Genomic DNA, 14,296 nt, shown 5'->3' on the forward strand with positions numbered 1-14,296 from the left:
TTTAGTTCTCTCTGTGCCTTGATATGCCATCTCAACAACAGCACATAGTATCCCTCTGATGTGTCAAGTGATGTACATGGATAAGTTAGCTGCTTATGCTGCAACTTGTTGTGGTATTTGAAAACGTTGTACTGTTATTTCGGGGTGTGAGTGTGGTTCTGTTAAAAAAGATAGCAAAAACAAAACTGCAATAAATTAGTGAGTAACCTAAAAGGTGGAGCTAAAACTGCCACTAAGACAACAAAACATGATTGACTAGCCAACCCTAACTCTGCATGGGTGTGTGGTGTGTGCATGCACTCATCTTAAGATCACATTCATTGTATAGTACTCATATATTCTTTGTCTGCTAGATTATACAATCATGACATAACAATTATGTATAACTCTCGGGACACAACAGAGTGGAAACAATGCCCATAGTGGAGTATAGCATCGTTGCTTTGGCTGGGATATACAGAAAATTAGCAGTTTAGCAAAATAAGTACATCCATTCCTATCCTCCCCTCAATACACCTCCCTTCTGCCAACTGAATTTTACATGACATTTTCCGTATGCAGACTGTCATTACATGCTTCAACCACAGTAGCTACTGTAAAATTCCATAATCTTCAGAGAGAGACTACTCCAAAACAAAGAGACCTAGGGACTGCAGTCTACAATTGCTCTTTTCTTCTGTGCAGTTTACAAACTGACAAGCTGGGAAATGCACAGACGTATTGTTATGGTCATTATTGTTAATTTGCCAGGCTGTCATTCTCCACTCTGTGAAAACACTTATAACAACAGTGAACAAGCACCCTTCTTGCTTGTTTTTACCATGCCTTAAAAACAAAAGGAACTGTCCACAATCTGTGGCTTTATCTCATGCTGGATTCCACCTGCTGAGTTGCAGCAGTTGATTCCAGTCTGTGAGATTTTACCCACCTTGAAAAATCAAGGCATGCGGTAAAAGCACTGACAAAGTTTCAAATCAAGCAGGGTCTGTCTGTTGCCTGTCTCTTTGGATTGACTGCCTCTTCTTGCCTATAACTTATTGAATGCCTCAGATTTTCTGGTGTGTTGACCATATACCAGAGGCACAATAATAGAGTGCTTCAGTAAAAGCTTTGGCCCAGCTCTTCCTCTGTCCTAGTTTCCTTTATGTGCATGTTTTGTAGTATTCCAGACTCCTCTACGAATCCAGATCTGGTTTTGAGGCCTGCCTGCCTGCCTTCCTCTCTCTCCTCTCTCTCTCTCTTTTTCTTTCTCTCTTTCTCATCTCTGCCTTCTCTCCCTCCCCAACTCTATTTCCCCCTCCCAACCTCTCTGCGCTGTACTCTCAGGGGGGGATCTCAGCACTGCTGCAGCATCACTAACAACCTCAATCCAGGAGGCTGGGAAAGAGAGGTGGAAGGGAGTGAAAAGCTGAATGAATGGGCATCGCATCAGTGATCATTATGGGGAAAACGGTGGCTGCTGCATAGAGAGGAGGATTTTTTTTCTTTGAAGAAGGAAAAAAGAGGGGAGGGGAGCAGATGAGGAAAAGAAGAAAGAACTGACACAATAATTAAGATGGGCCTTTCCACAAAGCTTTCTTTGGACAAGTATAGCATGGCGAGGGATAGCACCTGCTGGTAGATTGTCTGCTGTCCCTTCCTCTGACATCCAGGTGAGTCCAGCCCCATCTTCATTCTTCTTCTGCCAAAATGACTGGAAGAAAAAAAAGAGAGAAGAAGATGCTGTCTAGGGGCCTTCATAAATGGCATTGTTGTCTTTTGACATGGTTTTCTTTTCCATAATGAAGTATGAAATTTAGAGATCCCAATGTTATTATTACTGTCATGCTGTCTGTTTTCAGGTGAGGTGGAGAAGGTGGGTGGGGTGGGTGAGATATCTGTTGTGCTTTTGTGGAGGACTGTTCTGTCCTCTTATCTCTTTCCATGCAACAGCCCTAGATGCTGTTGATTCATGCGGGCAACTTAGTGCATTGTTTTGTTCCTGTCAGTCTTCTACCTTGGCCCATCTTGATCATTGTCTCTGTGTCTCTTCAGTTCTTAAGACCTTGAAATGTACCTGCTTTAACTGCTAGCACCAGTCTCTTATTAGCCTGTGTTAGAAGAAAGGGAAAGAAGGAATGATGGTCCTCATCAACCTGCGGGTTGAAAAAATAGTGTTGAGGAGAAGGAAGCCATTTAATGTTATTGTACTTGGCAGCAGGATTTGAATGTTCTGTGTTGCTATTGATTTTATGCGTCACAGAGTCAGATACCATGGTGATGGGCAGCAGTAAGATAGGTGGGTGGTTCATATTCAGGTCCACTAAGTTAGCCCCAAATAACACCCCAAAAGACTGGTAAACATGATCATGGGCAAGCCACTCCAGTCTATTGTTGGGAAGTGGACGAGCTTTATTTTGATATCCTAAGGTATGATGTAGTAAGATTGCTCTTAAAGCAGAGCTAATAAAAGTAGTCATTTATTGAAGAGATACATATCTTGCCTTTCTAGGACCATGCTCAATGTAAAAACCAAGAAAATCATGACAAACAAAGGCGGAGCATACAATCACTTAACACTAATATCGGGGAGACGTTAAAGACATATTTGTAGGTAACCCATCTGCCTACAGAAGCATTTGTTCGAGAGGGAGGCATGTGCCACACCACTGGAGAAAACTTAGGAGATTTGCCAACTCACATGGCAGAGACTCATATTCAAAGCTTTATACCTATTTCCTCATATTCTGCAGTCTTCCTGCACCTCACTTCAGGAAAACTTAGCACTCACACAGCTAACCACTGATTATGTGATCAGCATATATGTATCAGTATATTTATGTCTAGAACTGTATGCCTGTATGCACACACACACATAATGGAGCATGTGTGCATAAAACTGTGATAATGGGAGAATTGGCATTTGTGACATTAATATTTCTCTGCTGGGGATGGGTGGGGGTGTGATGATTAACTGAGTATGGGGCGGTTCACTCGTGTGTAGAAATGTGATGAGCAACAGTGTTCAGTGTGTGTGTGTGTGCACGCACCCATGTGAGTGTGACTCAGGGGACCATTGAAAGCAGTCCTGTTTCAATGGGAGAATGGCCATGTATGTGCTTGTCACCTGGAGAGAAAAAAACCTTTTTCAGCCTGTAGCAATACTCTGCCTTGTAGCAGTAGAGTGGGAAGGTAAAACAGCGCTATGGATTTGGTTCATTAAGATGTTTTTCTTCAACCAGCACACATGTGAGAAGGTGAAGGGAGAAAATATTTTCCCAAAATAAGGGGGTGGGGTCAGGAAAGCTCAACCCATTTCAGGTGTTCTGCCAATATTATAAAAGGTACACAATGGTAATCAATTGGGATAAACAGGAGGGAGTGGAAGTAGTCACATGCTTCCGTTCTAGGAACGATTGTTGAAATTATAGTGACCTGGGAAGATGGCAAATCATTCAGCCTTTAGGGTCTTCCTGAACATGGAAAAAATTGGAAGGGAAGTGTGAAGTTGGAAAGATGGAGATGGCAGGGGGGAAGAAGTTTGAAGTAGCTAAGGCAGGGTCGGCAACCTGGTGGCCTGTGGATGATCTGAACAACAACTCCCATAATTCCTGAGCATTGACCACTCTAATGGGGGGCTGATGGAGTTGCAATCCAAAACATGTGGAGAGCACCACCGAGCTAGAGAAATTAGTTCTTTTTAAAGGTCAACAGAAAGAGTGGCTGAAAGAATCTGAGAGTCAATAAGCCATACGATTACTTAGCTGTTATTCCTTTTTCTTTGGTCTCTCCATTTCTCCCCTGTACTTTGGAGTCTCATGTTGCCTACCAACTTCAATATAAATCGGAAACTCTCTGTTATAAGCTATTATTTCCATACTTGTTACAAGCATGCTGAAGCAATGAACAAGTTCAATATAAGACTGCTCAGCTGTTTCCCATTTTTGCTATGATCCTGGTCATGGATTGTACTGCATTTTCTTTCAAAATCTGCAGCAACAGAGAACATGTGTTGTGCCAGAAGGAAATCAGCAGGGGGTGCTGTGGGGTAAAGTGGTGTTCACATCAAAAAGTGATGGGAAGAGTTTTGATGACTGAGGCATATGTCGTCCCTTGCTGGTGAGGATATTGAATATAATTCAATATTGGATCATTTCTCAGCATCTTGGTTCACATGGATGCATTGTTCCTGTGCACATTTTTGTAGAAGGCATCAGCCAGTGATAAACCTCTCTTCTGGCTTGTAAAAGAGCAAAATTCAGTTGATACAGAAAAAGTGCAGGGTTTGTAGGAAATTTGTATCTAAAATGATACATATATCACTTTGTGTTAGAGTTGTTCAAAATATTGCAAGCTGAGAAGGCTAATATGTAGATCCTACCTAGAAGCAAAATAAACAGAGAACATGAGAAACAAAGAAGCCATGTATCTAAAGTTATCTTGGGGACAGCTCCATCATTAGGCGGAAAGAGAGAGACAGTAAACGCAAGCACCATGTTTGGAGATGGCAACAAGATGGAGGAACGGGTGCTGTGTACTTAGTGACCAAGATCTTCTCACTTAGTTTACACAGGTATGGTGGAGGACAGTGTCCCACTACCAGTTGTACATGGAATGGGAGGAAGGTACATCTTGGCTACATGCACATTGGAGAAATAATCCAGTTTGCTCTGGTGCCACAACAAACTACGATTACCAAAATTCCATAGCATTGAACCATGGTAATTAAAGTGGTGTCAAACCACATTATTTCTCCACTGTGGTTGCAGCTCTTGTCTGTCATCTCCAGAAGATAAATGTATAGGCATGGTGCTGGTTTCTTCTCTGAGACAGTTCACATGACTATAGTAAGTATGTAATTTGAATGCATGTGGATTCACTATGGCACATGGTGAACGAGTTTGTATTCACTGCATCACTGCAGAACTGCTAAAAGTACTGCAAACAAGGTCAGCTTAAAACAGTTTGTTGCCTGAGGCAGAACAGTACATGCCAACCTCCCACCCCCACCCCCATTAAAGCACATAGTAGCTAAAAGCCAGCCAGGTTATTTTTAGCAAATGAGTGAGAATCCCACAAGCTCATCTCATTTCCCTGGCAGTAAAACTATAATAATAACATATTAAATGACTAATAATTTGCTGCCCTTTCATGATGTCATTAGTTGCTGCCTGAGGCAGCTGCCTCATCCCACGTAATGGTACAGGCTACATACAGTGTTGTAGCTGTGAAGTAATGGAGCAATAGCAAAACTGCATGCTTACCTAGCAATGTCATTATGACATTGTAAAAGGTACTCTGTGCAGGAGAGGTCTTAGCCATGGCATAAGTGTTTTGTTACAATTATATCCATACTTCTTCCGTACACCAAAAATGGGAGCAAAAGTGCACCACAATGGCCCCGTGAAATACGTTAGGTTGAGTGATTTTTCTACATTGACCATCGGGGTCTGCAATAGGGTTGCCAACTCAAGGCAATCCCGGGTCCTGAGGCAAGGGTCAAACCTTGAGACCTAGAAAAAAAAGAAAAAAAAAAAGGAATTTTAGAGCAAGAGCACTCCCTTGAAAATACACACATGCACATGCACTCACACTGTGAAGCTGCTTGGTTTGCAGTGTTTAATCCCAGTACACTAACATTGTGCAGCACTAGTAGATGCTAAGTAATGTTTAGCTCAAAATAATGTTCCTTCAACCTTGGCCAGGTAGTGAAAATGAATTGGCATTACATCTCATAGTAAAATTAATAAATAATTTTGAAATGCATATACAAGTAAAAGTCATAGGTTTGATTTGTATTATATTGACCTTTACTTCGAAATATATATTTATTATCAGCTATAAAGCAGGCACCAGATCCCATCAGATCTTGGAAGCTAATCGGTGTCAGCCTTTGTTAGTTATTGGATGGGAGACCACCAATGAATACCTGGTGCTGTAGGTTGTGTTTCATCAGAGGAATGGAACTGGCAAAATCACCTCTGAGTATTCCTTGTCTAAGAAAACTGTATGAAATTAATGGGCTTGCCATAACTTGACAGGTGGCTTGAAGGTAGGCAGGCACATGTATATGCATATGTGTGTGTGCACATGCACATGCACACACGGCAGGTGTTGTACAGCACAACCAGGAGGCTTTTGAAAAAGCAGTCCTCAAAAAGTATTTGTTCACTCATTCACTTTGTTTCTTTAGAGAATTTATGTATCACCCTTAATCAAAATGAGTTCCAGGGTGATAGACTCTGGGGGGGGGAATCAACTAGATACCACCTAGCGTGAGACAGGGAGAGGGCAAGGGAGAGAAAGGAAGGGGGGAGGGAAGGAAGGAGGGAGAAAGTGAGAGAGGATGCTCCAGATTATTGTGGCTGGCAGTTTGGAAGCACAATGCCTCCTGTGTTGGTCTTTGAAATAATGAGCTGGACTGTGTGCAGCATGAGATCTTTTCCACATCTGGAACCAGCTGGTGTAAATTAGCAACATTCCACTAACTTCAGAGGAATTATGCAGGTGTACAAAGGATACATCATTCGTCCTCTAAAGCTGCGGGTACATTTTGTGCAGAACATATGCAGCCCTTCATGTGTCTGAAATAGAGCCTTTTAAAAATGAACAAATTGGCAGAGGAACTGTAAGAGAAATTCTCTTCCTGAGCAGAGGACTAGCAGAATGCCTTGTATGCATGTGCCTCATGTGTCTGTTTAGAGTGGGAGCGCGTTTCAAAGACTCAGGACACACTGCAACTGTGCTGTGCAATTATGTTTGGTTTTATGGAATTGTACCAGCCTGAAATAAAACATGTAACTTAAAAAACAACAACACTCTGACATCCAAATTAAGAAAGAAAGAACAAGGACTGTATGTCAGTGTGGAATATTGGTTTTGCACACAGGGGTCAATCCTTGTATTTCTAAGTAGGGCTAGGAAAGAAGACCCTTTCTCACACACACCAAGTCTGGCATCCCGAGGAGCCATTCACTGCCTGTCAGTGTATACATGGAGTGGGCAGCAGTGCTGGGGACATTTTTATACTCTGCACACTATCCTTGCCCTAAGTAGGCCACAAAAGTGTTTTTTTTTTTAAATTATTACTCAGAAGTTAATATCACTTCCAGTTTCAGCCTGTTTTGGCCACGAGGAGTGGTTTGCAGGCATGACATAGGTAAAAATGACATAGTATTTGGGGCAGTTTTGTGTCATTTGCGGCAATGTTTGGCTGACAAATAGCCCCTCAAATGGACTGGGTGGCTTCTGGGGTGCTTTGATTGCCAAATGCAGCCTGCAGGTCTCACTTGTACCTCCCTGCCCTCTGCTGAACTAGATGGGCTGGAGGCCTGATATGGAATAGAGCAACTGTGTTTGTTTTCCCCAAAGGAATGGGGAGACCTACATGCTATGATATTTTGCTAATTGATCGAGCCCCAATCTTATACATATACTAATCTCTGATAACACACTCAGCAGAAGCAGATGCCTCAACAAAGCAATATTTCCTTTGAGGTAACTGACATTCTGCTGTTATGTGATGTGTCTATTGCAATTGAACAGAAACCTCTCATTATCCTTCCATGGAATCACATCTAATGTCATGTCTAAAAAGCTTTTAGGATGACCTGTAGGCAAAGCTCCAGTTTCATGGAGTAAGAAATGCAACAAAGATTTCAGTTCAAGGGAGCTAAGACAATGATGTCTGAAGACCAAAGCCTTGGCTCATTCAACATTAAATGAATAAGGGAGACCTGCACCAAATACTGAACTTTATATTCACTTCCTAACAACAATTCATGCTGCTGGCCTCCTATACACTTCTCATTTGCCTTCAGTTTTAGGTCCCTACAAGATGCAGTTTGGCCCAAAATCCCCCTGCCATTCAAACCATTCCATTTTGCAGTCTAAACCCATGTCTCTAGTTTGTGAGGAAAGGCAGAAGTATACAGTGGTGCCCCGGGATACGAATTGATCGCGTTACGAAATTTCCGGGATACGAAAAAGTTAGATTGGAAAAAACTGTTCCGGGTTACGATATTTTTTTCGGGTTACGAAATTTATTTTGGCGCGAAATTCAAACGCAAAGCGCGGCTAGCGGCTTTCCAGCGCTAACGGAAAGCCTTTTCGGGTTGCGAAATTACTCGGGTTACGAACGGAACGGCGGAACGAATTAATTTCGTAACCCGAGGTAGCACTGTATTCCACTCCACTTCTGCTTTTCCTCAGGAATTAGGGACATGGGTTTAGACTGCAAAATGGCCCTGAAAGTGGTCGTGAGTAACCTATGGGCTTCACACCCATGGTCTAAAATCCCTTGCCAGAGTCTGCTTTCAGAGGGAATCATAAAATCACACACCCTCCAACAATTTAGAGATGAAAACTAGGACATGTTTGAGCAAGCAATATCAGAGTATGGTTAAGATGGCAGAAAGTATTAATGAAGAAAAACATAAAATCCAAAAGAGATTGCATAGATTTGCTTTTGCCAAAGCCTCCAGGGAAGGATTAGGAATACTCTGCCCTTTCTTCTCTTCTCCCCTTGCTGAATTAATTGAGTGCAAACTACTTTTGCACACTAAACTCAGTTTGCAGCAATTGAAGTAAGCTGACTGAAAAGGGGGAAAATAGGAAGAGGAGACAGAAACTGAGACATTTTTATAAAGGATTAATAGGAACTGTCTCTTTCAAATTAGGACAGTCTGGAGGGTATGCCATCACAGAGGTGGAAAAGAGGCAAGAGCATCTAGACTAGCCATGCAGGAATACACAACTAAAGCTTTCCTGAAAGGTGGCTATCCAACCTCTATTTAAAGACTTCCAAAGAGAGTCCTTCAGTCTCCAAAGCAGTCCATCCAAACAACTCTTACCATCATGATGTTTATGTTCTTCTGCATTTTTATTAAATATCTCCACATATTAATCACATGTGTATTCCAACAGTTACAGCAAACTTAACATTGCCACCAATTATACTTTACCATAACATTAAACTTCATTTTTCACAAATAAGATATACTAATCATTTTCTTACTAATTGTTTGTTGCATATAATATATTTTTAATAAGTAATATATAGTATCTGTTTTCTAATATATATTTCCAATACCTATAATATTTCCCTTTGGTTCTTTTATCTTACATTCCTTATTCATAGAATCAGAGAGTTAGAAGAGATTGCAAGTCCAACCCCCTGCCATGCAGGAGATCTCAATCAAAGCATCCCCGACAGATGGCCATGAAGCCTCTGTTTAGAGACCTCCAGGAAAGGAAAGTCACCTACACTCCAAGGTAGTGTGTTCCACTGTCGAACAGCCCTTACTGTCAGGAAGTTCCTCCTAATTTTGAGGTGGAATCTATTTTCCTGTAGTTAGCATCCATTGCTCCAATATGACATCCCTTCAAGTATTTAAACAGGGCTATCATATCACCTCTTAACCTTCTCTTCTCCAGGCTAAACATCCCCAGCTCCCTCAGTCATTCATCATAGGACATGGTTTCCAGACACTTCACCATTTTAGTCGCCCTCCTTTGGACACACTCCCGTTTCTCAACATCCTTTTTAAATTGTGGTGCCCAGAAATGGACACAGTATTCCAGGTGGGGCCTGACCAGAGCAGAATAGAGTGGCACTATTACTTCCCTTGATCTAGACACTATACTTCTATTGATGCAGCCTAAAATTGCATTGGCCTTTTTAGCTGCTGCATGGCACTGTTGACTCATGTTCAATTTGTGGTCTACTTGGACTCCCAGATCCCTTTCACATGTAGTCTTATTCAGCCAGGTGTCGCCCATCCTATATCTCTGCCTTTCATTTTTTTGGCCCTAAGTGCAGTGCCTTACATTTCTCTGTGTTAAAATTCATTTTGTTAGCTTTGACCCAGCTTTCTAGTCTATTCAGGTCATTTTGAATTTTGATCCTGTCCTCTGGGGTATTAGCTACTCCTTCTAGTTTGGTGTCATCTGCAAATTTGATAAGTATGCCCCCCTCCGTGAAATACGTTCTAGGTGAGTGATTTTTCTACATTGACCATCGGGGTCTGCTAGGGTTGCCAACTCAAGGCAATCCCGGGTCTCGAGCCAGGGTCAAACTTGAGACCTAGGCCACACCCTTGTCATGTAAAAAAACAGCCCTGGTAATTTTTACAAAGGGAAGCCCTTATGATGTCTTAACAGGATAAATAGCGACAATTGTGGTACAGAGAATGCTGCGGAAACAAAAAAAACACCAATCTAACAGAAGAGGGAAATAGATACACACACTTTTAAGCTACTGCGCTATTGAGATGTCTCTCCTTTGCCCCAGGAGGAAGGAGAAGGTCCTGCTGAGCAGCTGACAATGATACTCCAGATTTATACCCTGGCAATTTTCTTTGGGCCCCAAGGCAAAAAAAAAAAAAAAAAAAGGATTTTAGAGCAAGAGCACTCCCTTGAAAATACACACATGCACATGCACTCACACTGTGAAGTGCTTGGTTGCAGTGTTGTAATCCAGATACACACTAAATGTGCCGCACTGAGTAATGCAAGTAAGTTTAGCTCAAAATAATGTTCCTTCAACCTTGGCCCGGGTGATGAAATGAATGGGCATTACAACTCATAGCAAAATTAATAAATAATTTGAAATGCATTATCACAAAGAAAAGTCACGAGGTTTGATTTGTATATAGTGCCCTTTACTTCGAAATATATTATTATCAGCTATAAAGCAGGACCACCAGATCCCATCAGACTTGGAAGCTAATCGGTGTCCAGCCTTTGTTAGTATTGGATGGGACACCAATGAATACCTGGTGCTGTAGGTTGTTTCATCAGAGCAATGGAACTGGCAAAACACACCTCTGTAGTATTCCTGTCTAAAAACTGTTCAAGAATTAATGGGTTGCCATAACTGACAGGTGGCTTGAAGGTAGGCAGGCACATGTAATGCATTGTGTGTGTGCACATGCACATGCACACACGGCAGGTGTTGTACCAAGCACAACCAGGAGGCTTTGAAAAAGCAGTCCTCAAAAAGTTTTGTTCACTCATTCACTTTGTTTCTTTAGAGAATTTATAGCACCCTTAATCAAAATGAGTTCCAGGGTGATAGACTCTGGGGGGGAAATCAACTAGATACCACCTAGCGTGAGACAGTGACGAGGGCAAGGTGAGTAAAGAAGGAGGAGAGAAGAAAGTCGAAGAGAAAGATGCCGATATATGGGCTGCATTTGAAGGCCAATGCCTCCATGTTTGTGTCTTTGAGCATTAATTATCTGTGAACTGTAAGTTTGTCCAGCATTATTCTTTTCACATCTGGACCCAGCTGGTGTAAATTATCAACATTCCACTAACTTCAGAGGAAATATTGCAGGTTACACAAGGATACCATCATTCGTCCTCTAAAGCTGCGGGTACATTTTGTTGCAGAACATATGCAGCCCTTCATGTGTCTGAAATAGAGCCTTTTAAAAAATGAACAACATGGCAGAGGAACTGTAAGAGAAATTCTCTTCCTGAGCAGAGGACTAGCAGAAATGCCTTTTATGCATGTGCCGCCTCATTGTCTGTTTAGAGGTGAGCGCAGTTTTCAAAGACTCAGACATACTGCCAACTTGTCTGTGCAATTATTTTGTGTTTAGGGAATTATACCACCCTGAAATAAAACATGTAACTTAAAAACAACACAACACTCTGACATCCAAATAAAGAAAGAAAAACAAGGACTGTAATGTCAGTGTGGAATATTGTGTTTTGCACACAGGGTCAATCCTTGTATTTCTAATAGGGCTAGGAAAGAAGACCCTTTCTCACACACACCAAGTCTAGGCATCCCGAGGGACCACCACTTCCTGTCTTGTATACATGGAGTGCAGGCAGTGCTGGGGGACATTTTATACTCTCACACATTCCCTACTAAGTAGGCCCCAAAAGTGTTTTTTTTTTAATTATTACTCAGAAGTTAATATCATTCCAGTTTCAGCCTGTTTTGGGCCACGAGGAGTGGTTTTGCGAGGCATGACTAAGGTAAAAATGACATCGTAATTTGGGGCAGTTTTGTGTCATTTGCGGCCAATGTTGGCTGACAAATAGCCCCTCAAATGGACGGGTGGCTTCTGGGGTGCTTTGATGCCAAATGCAGCCTGCAGGTCTCACTGTACCTCCCTGCCCCTGCTGGAACTAGATGGGGCTGGAGGCCTGATATGGAATAGAGCAACGGTTTTGTTTTCCCCAAAGGAATGGGAGACCTACATGCTATGATATTTTGCTATGATCGAGCCCCAAATCTATACATAACTAATCTCTAGAACACATCACTCAGCAGAAGCAGATGCCTCAACAAGCAATATTTCCTTTGAGTAACTGACATGCTGCTGTTATGTGTGTGTCCTATTGCAATTGAACAGAAAACCTCTCATTATCCTTCATGGAATCACATCTAATGGTCAATGTCTAAAGAGATTTATGATGACCTGTAGGCAAAGCTCCATTTTCATTAGTAAGAAAGCAAACAAAGATTCAGTTCAAGGGACTAACGAACTGATGTCTAAGACCAAAGCCTTGGCTCATTCAACATTAATGAATAAGGGAGACCGTCACCAATACTGAACTTTATATTCACGTTCCTAACAACATTCATCATGCTTGCTGCCTCCTATACACCTCCATTTGCCTTCAGTTTTAGGTCCCTACAAGATGCAGTTTGCCCAAAATCCCCCTGCCATTCAAACCATTCCATTTTGCAGTCTAAACCCCATGTCTCTAGTTTGGTGAGAAAGGCAGAAGTAATATCCACTCCACTTCGCCTTTTTCCTCAGGAATTAGGGACATGGGTTAGACTGCAAATGGCCCTGAAAGTGGTCGTGAGTAACCTATGGGCTTCACACCCATGGCTAAAATATCCCTTGCCCAGAGTCTGCTTCAGAGGAATCATAAAATAATCACACACCCTGCCAACAATTTAGATGAAGAAAACTAGGACATGTTTGAGCAAGCAATATCAGAGTATGGTTAAGATGGCAGAAAGTATAATGAGGAAAAACATAAATCCAAAAGCAGCTTGCATAGATTTGCTTTGCCAAAGCCCCAGGGAAGGATTAGGAATACTCTGGCCCTTTCTTCTCTTCTCTCCCCGTGCAGATTCAATTGAGTGCAAAACTACTTTTGCACACATAAACTCCATTTGCAGCAATGGAAGTAAGCTGACTGCAAAGGGGGAAAAATAGGACAGAGGAGACAGAAACTGAGACTTTTTATAAAGGATTATAGGAACTGTCTCTTTCAAATTAGGACAGTCTGGAGGGTATGCCATCACATAGGTGGGAAAAAGAGGCCAAGAGCATCTAGACTAGCCATGCAGGAATACACAACTAAAGCTTCCTGAAAGGTGCGTATCCAACCTCTATAAAAGACTTCCAAAGAGAGTCCTTCAGTCTCCAAAGCAGTACACCAAACAACTCTTACCATCATGATGTTTATGTTCTTCGGCTTTTTTATTAAATATCCCACATATTAATCACATGGGTATTCACCACAGTTACAGCAAACTTAACATTGCCACCAATTATACCTGTGTACCATAACATTAAACTTCATTTTTCACAAATAAGAATACAATCATTTTGTTCACAAATTGTTTGTTGCATATAATATATTTTTAATAAGTAATATATATCTGTTTTTCTAATCGGTATAGTTTCCCAATACCTATATATTTCCCTTTGGTTCTTTTATCTTACATTCCTTATATCATAGAACCAGAGAGTTAGAAGAGATTGCAAGTCCAACCCCCTGCCATGCAGGAGAGTCTCAATCAAAGCATCCCCGACAGATGGCCATGAAGCCTAGTGTTAGAGACCTCCAGAAAAGAAAGTCACCTACAACTCCAGGGGTGTGTTCCACGGCGAACAGCCTTACTTGTCAGAAGTTCCTCCTAAGTGGAGGGGGAATCTATTTTCCGTAGTTAGCATCCATTGCTCCAATGACATCCCTTCAAGTATTTAAACAGGGCTATCATATCACCTCTGAACCTTCTCTTCTCCAGCTAAACATCCCCAGCTCCCAGCTCCCTCAGTCATTCACATAGGACATGGGTTTCCAGACACTTCACCATTTAGTCGTCCCTCCTTTGGACACACTCCCGTTCCCTCAACATCCTTTTTAAATTGTGGGCCCAGAAATGGACACAGTATTCGCGGGGGGGCCTAAACCAGAGCAGAAGAGAGTGGCCACTTACTGCCCTTGATCTAGACCACTATACTTCTATGGATGCAGCCTAAAATTGCATTGGCCTTTTTAGGCTGCTCAGGCACTGTGTTGACTCCATGTTCAAATTTGTGGCTAACTTGGACTC

General features: G+C 41.9%; 1 protein-coding gene across 4 annotated transcripts in view; it reads left to right on the forward strand.

Annotated features, from left to right (window-relative positions):
- Window positions 1-1,296: 1,296 nt before the first annotated feature.
- Window positions 1,297-14,296, forward strand: part of DLGAP4 (DLG associated protein 4) — a 524,530-nt gene continuing 511,530 nt past the window's right edge. For all 4 annotated transcript variants that reach the window (XM_042466057.1, XM_042466061.1, XM_042466058.1 and 1 more), the window contains exon 1: window positions 1,297-1,652. The gene's annotated coding sequence lies outside the window, so the exon portion shown is untranslated. The remainder of the gene's footprint in view (window positions 1,653-14,296) is intronic.

Source organism: Sceloporus undulatus, chromosome 4, assembly GCF_019175285.1.
Source record: "Sceloporus undulatus isolate JIND9_A2432 ecotype Alabama chromosome 4, SceUnd_v1.1, whole genome shotgun sequence".
Classification (NCBI taxonomy): Eukaryota; Metazoa; Chordata; class Lepidosauria; order Squamata; family Phrynosomatidae; genus Sceloporus; species Sceloporus undulatus.